Source organism: Candoia aspera, chromosome 11 (assembly GCF_035149785.1).
Source record: "Candoia aspera isolate rCanAsp1 chromosome 11, rCanAsp1.hap2, whole genome shotgun sequence".
Taxonomy (NCBI): domain Eukaryota; kingdom Metazoa; phylum Chordata; class Lepidosauria; order Squamata; family Boidae; genus Candoia; species Candoia aspera.
This window is the reverse complement of record NC_086163.1, coordinates 6,410,749-6,416,748: the sequence shown is the minus strand read 5'-3', so window position 1 is coordinate 6,416,748 and position 6,000 is coordinate 6,410,749.

The following is a 6,000-nucleotide window of genomic DNA, read 5'->3' as shown; positions in this document are numbered from 1 at the left end:
ATAATCACTGCAAGTTAGACGTTGCTGTAAGTTGTGGTTTGCTTAACTATGGTTTCTTGAGCAAGCCACAGTTGACTGGATTCACACAACACACTGAGCCAGAAATCTTGCTTTGCGAATCACAGTGACTAAATTCATGTAACACACTAAGCCTGAACCAAACCAACCACACTGGTTGAGTGTGTTATTCAGAGAGATCTAACTACACAACATAGAGTTCTAATCTTTTTACAGCTCATCTTTTTTAAAAAATTGGGGTAGGATTACACTGACATAATGTCACAGAAGGACACTGATCAAAAGGACTCTGATAACATCTTTTCTGATTAATGCATTTTATTGAAAGGCATAAGATTACATGCTCTACAGCTGAAAGCTTATGCCGTTTAATGAAATGTGTTAGTTGGAAAAGGTGCTCCAAGACTCCTTCTGATCTGGGGCTACCATTGACTGAACAGGGCTCTCCTCCCACAGTGGCTGCAGTGAAGAAGCTTTCTCGACTCTTCTCTCTGTTGGGAGGCTTTGGGAAAGAGAAGCAAAATTAGAGCATTGCACCTACCAGAAGGACGTCAACCCACAGAAAATTGTACTGCTGTTATTCAGCTGTTTGCTGCTACATTTCAACAGTCTGGCTTCATGGGATGGCTCTGGAGTTACAACAAAGAGGCTGGTGGTTGTTCGCGACTTGAAGGCCACAGTTTCCCCATCCTTGCTGTCGGACTCCCACTGAGACAAGGACAAATTACTAGAAACTCAGTCTTTCTTGTACCCCAGGAACAGCAGCCAGACATGAATGCTGAGAGTTACTGTGTGGGAATGGTAGTGCAGAATTTTCACCTAGCCATTTCTCAAATGTCTGCTCTTTTCTGGCACCATCCTGTTAGAAGACTTGGACTTCTCCCTCCCTGTAACGCTCATAGCATCGGTTGATGGCAGATGCCCATTTATATTCTCTGCTTTCATGATCTCCCTTTCAGGTAATCCACCATAGTAGCAAGACTTTTCCAGCCACTGACTGGGCCCTGGCCCTTGGCCAACCACAGGAATGCACAACGGGAATGAAAAACTAGGCAGGTCAAATCACTCTTGCAGTAGATTTTATGTATTTACTTGTCAACTTTCTCTACCGCCCATCTCGACTCTGGGCAGACCCTTGCCTAGGTATTAGTCTCTTTCCTTTGGGTGGGAGACAGCAACAATCACAAATTTGCTCATCTAAGCAGATGTGCATAGCTTTGGAAAGGCTGAATCACCGTGCATTCACTAATGGAGCCAGGCAGAACATTTCTCCTGACTTTTCTTTTTTCCAAGCAGTTCGCGTTCAGGAGATGAAAGAGCTTTTGCTTTCGGGGTGGAAATTTTGCCCATGAGGCACCAACAACCGGAGAGGTTCCAAATGATTATTTTATTAGTTTCGGAGCTACCAGGTTGCAGTGAATCATTGGTCTCTTGCACCAGATGATCTAAGAGCTGCTGTGCCACATAGACCTTCTATAGATGGTTGATCAAGGATAGTTCGTGTCTTTCCTTATTTGTTTCTCAAATTTCTATTACCACCCATCTCCCCCCAAGGGGAGTTCAAGCATGTGTGTCAATTAGCAGATGATCCTAAATAAATACAGAAAATATTGCTTTATACAAGATAGCTATCAAGGGTGACATGGGTATGCCATGTTCGCCGTTGCAATGGTTGTTGTCCATCGTAACGTTTCGCATGCCATGGTGCTGACGCGCGTTCCGGTTGGGAGGGAGCTGCTGGGAGACCTTGTACCAGGCTGTCTCTCTGTTTTCTCGGGGATGGAATGTGTTTGGGTTATCGTGGGTGTTCAAGGTCTTTTTACCCGTTGATTAGCAGAACTCTTTAGGGGCACCTGGGATGGGGAACTTGAAACGGTTGTACGGGGGGAGGGCTTACATTTGCACCGAGGGTTTTTAGTTTGTATTTGGCATTCTTTTGCTCATTCTCAGCTTTCTTTGTACTTGCACACTATTCTTAAATAAACCAGATTTGATTCAGGCTTTTGCTTGTGAGTCTGAGTATAATTCAGGATAGGCATTCATTACATAAAGCTGAGAATCTTTGTGATTCCCGTTAACTCCTTCCAAGCATATTCCTTGTGAGGAAAATAGTTAACGATGACCGAACTAAGACCACCATCCGGAGGGCTGGAACCGCAAGCTGATCCGGCACCGAAGAGCCCCCTTCCCCCCGACATTTCGTTCTACCCGAGGGGCTCAAGCTCAAGCCCTGAGCTGGGGGGATCCAGCGATGAGGGAGAATTCATTACAGGTATTTCTCATGGTTGGAAACAGTAAAGGCATCTTCCCAGAAAAGAAACACAGGATCTTTGACATTTTGACATAGGTTCAGTTCAATTTTATTACAGTCACTGACCAGTACAAGATACAATTCTGTAAAGATATACACATCAGCCTTAAAATACGAACCATCCGATTTAAAACAATTTTAAATTTGGATTTACAAGTTCCCATTAAATGTTAAAATGTGTATAGATCGCAATGTAAATGAGCCCCTTAATTAAATTTAGAATCAGTCTTATTAATTTACATTATCATGACTAATAGTCTATCAAATATAAGTATCTATAAAAATATATGTAAAATATTAAAAAGAGTAATAAAAAGAGTAAAATATCATATATAAAATCTATATAGACCACTTAAAGTTACTACAAGGGGTACATTACTACATTTTTCCAATCATAATCTGACGTATCTTCATAGCAGCTGCGCAGAATCTGGCTACTTGCGCCGTGACAGTTGGATGTTCGTCTACAAGTAACATTTGCATATAATCTATATCTTTCCACCTAGAATATTTATTGATCAGAGGTAGTATTAATTTACTCCTGAGCTCTTTATAAAAAGGACAACGGAGAAGCACGTGGTCTGTAGTTTCTACCTCTCCCTTGTTACAAGGGCACCGCCTTGCAGCTATTGGGATTTTTTTGTATCTGCCTTCCAAGACTGCAGAAGGGAGTGCAGGGCTTCGAGCTAGGGAGAATTTCGACATATGTGTTGAGCCGAGGCTCTAACAGGCTGACCCTGTTAGACAGAACAGATAAGAAGGCACGGCAGCATATATCCTTCAGTCTAGCCTCTTCTCAAGACATGAACTCTCTAGTTATCACCAGGCACAGATTGGCAGAATAATTTTAAAAATCCATCCTTAGTGGTGTTGCATGAATCATAAGAGCAAACGTATTGAAACATATATACAATACATACATTCCTACATACCGAAGTAGCATGGTTGTAGAACCGACTCGCCCAAGGTTCTTATTCCGACTCTCCAGACTTTCAAACCTACTTCCAAACAGGAAACAAATTGGTCAGCTCTCCAAGGTAGGCCAGATCAGGAAACAAACGCCCGCAAAGGTTGTTGGAACTCTGCTTTATCGTTGTAGGGTATAATAACAGAATCTTGAAAGCCTGCCAGGATTTCTTTATGCTCTGCCTTATACAAATAGAATCAAGGCAGGGCTGTTTTGAGTCTCTACTTTTTCTGGGGCTGAGATGCCATTCGCGGTCTCTTTTATCTGCTAACGGCTCTTGCATTCCTTCGCCGTTGCTACCTCTGATCTACTCTTCAGTGACACTCTTCTTGCTAGAACGTGGTGTCCACCTACTCATTTAATTGAGACGAGCCAGGGGGTACGCGTGAACCTCCATTCTTTTACTGCACAGTTTCACTGAGCCAACCCGGCCTTTCTACGCTCCCATTCCACCCCAGGGGAAAACCTCAGAGGGAATGCTTTCCTCCCACCACCCCAAAATTGGAAAGCTCAGGCAACCAGAAATTAGCACTTGCAGCAGCATCCTCTGCCATCATACAACAGTACATTGAAAGGAGTTCTAAACTGTGAGAATAAAGCGGAAGGGAGCCTCTCCCATCACATCCTTAATATTTTTCTCCTCTTCTCATATAAAAATATTTGGGGGAACCATTTTTGGAAACCTCTGCAGGCAAGAGAGAGACTTAGATGGGATGCCTTTGACTGGCAAGTAGGGGTCAAAATTAGCAATATGGCTAATTTTACCATCTTTTTAACCTATGGAAGTACAAGAGACAGAGCTCACATTGCAGTGCACCATCCTCCTTCTTGCTAATTTTGAACTCCTTGTTCCAGATGCTACTGCCCCTGACATAAAGATTTAAATACTGGCAGTCCTTGTTTAATGACCACAATTGGGACTGGAATTTTGGTCACTAAGTGATGTGGTCGTTAAGCGAATCTGACCCAGTTTCACAGCCTTTTGTGGTCATTAAACGAATCACATGGCCGTTAAGCAAACCACATGGTTGCTAAGCAAATCACATGGTTCCCCATTGATTCTGGTTGCCGGAAGCCAGCTGGGAAGGTCGAAAATGGCAATTATGTGACTGCGGGACACTGCGACGGTCATAAATGCAAACCGGTTGCCAAGTGCCCAAATCACGATCACATGACCATGAAGACGCTGCAACAGTCGTAAATGCGAGGACTGATCATAAGTCAGTTTTTTCAGTACTGTCGTAAGTCTGAACCATTGCTAAACAAATGGCCGCTAAGTGAGGACTACCTGTAACTGTGTGGCCTCCTCCTAAAATAATACTATATCAGACCTGAAAGTGTATATTTACTTTCATCAGTTTTGAATGGCTTCCTTTTCTCCCTCCCTCTTGTACTCTTCTACCAAAGGAATTTGTACCCTAAAATTCCTTGTTGATGACGTACCCGGACATCCTCTCTTGATCTATAATGGACACATAGACAGTAGGGAGGGAGAGGAAGAGAGAGAAGTGCATGGAGTGGGTAAAGAGAGATTCTATCCTGCTGCGCTTGCTTTATTGAAGTTTGGGTTAAATCTTAAACGTGCTTAATTTAAGCAGAGTTCAGATTTACGAGAAGTCATTCCTTGAAGGATCAGGAAGAGGAACGAGATTGAGAATGGATCCCAATTCTAAAATGAAGGTTACATCTCTTGTACAACATCCAGTCATCTCTACTGGATGTACATTGTTAAAAGAATAAATAAATAAAATAAATAAACAAAACAAAACAAAACAAAACAAAATAAAAATAAAAATAAATAGGGATGTACAATGAGTCTTTTGGCCACATGGCATTTTTATACCCTGAAGAGTTTCTTGCTTTTTTCCCTAGAGAATAGTTGCAGATTAGAGAATTCTGCTCTGTTGAGCAATTACACAATTAGCCAAGGGTTTTAAATTGTATTATAAATACCCAACAGATTTGTGAGTCGTGTTTCAGGTGGATAAGTTAATTATAGGATGAAGCAGGTTAGGTTACTTTCAAGCAGTGGATACTGGGCCATGAAATCTTTTGTTTCATGATCCCACTGTTTGTTTTGGAAAATTAAGAGAAGTTTCCGTTGGTCCTTTTCCTACTGGCAAAATTTCGTAGGTCAGCCTTATGATTTAACTAACTGTGTCTGGGGGTTATTCACTTTAATCCTACACTTCCTTCAGGAACCTCCCAATGGTGCATCCTGATATATTTAAAATTTTGTAGTACTTAGATTTCAGGGTCGGTTTTTTTGATGCTTTATTCCATTTGTGTAACTGTGTCCTGTAAGTCATCCTTTGAAGATGGGGGGCGTTGAATGGGGGGCGTTGAATCTGAGCCTTTCACAACTATAACCCTTCTGTTTTTATACTGTGCAACGCACACACCACCTCTAAGAAGCCTACTGGGTGTGGAACGGACCATCCCATTATAACCATCACTATTACTTCTTCCACTTTCAAAATCTAATGTGTAGAGCAGTGTTTCTTAACCTAGGCAGCTGGAAGATGGCTGGGGGATTCTGGGAGTTGAAGTCCACACATCTTCCAGCTGCCGAGGTTAAGAAACGCTGGTATAGAGGAATACAATTGTGCGAATCTGTTAATTTCGCTAAGGGTCAGTTCCTCATTTTTGTGACTTTTTGCATACAAGAACCTTTTTTTATATTTGCCCTAAAATGTACTGCACA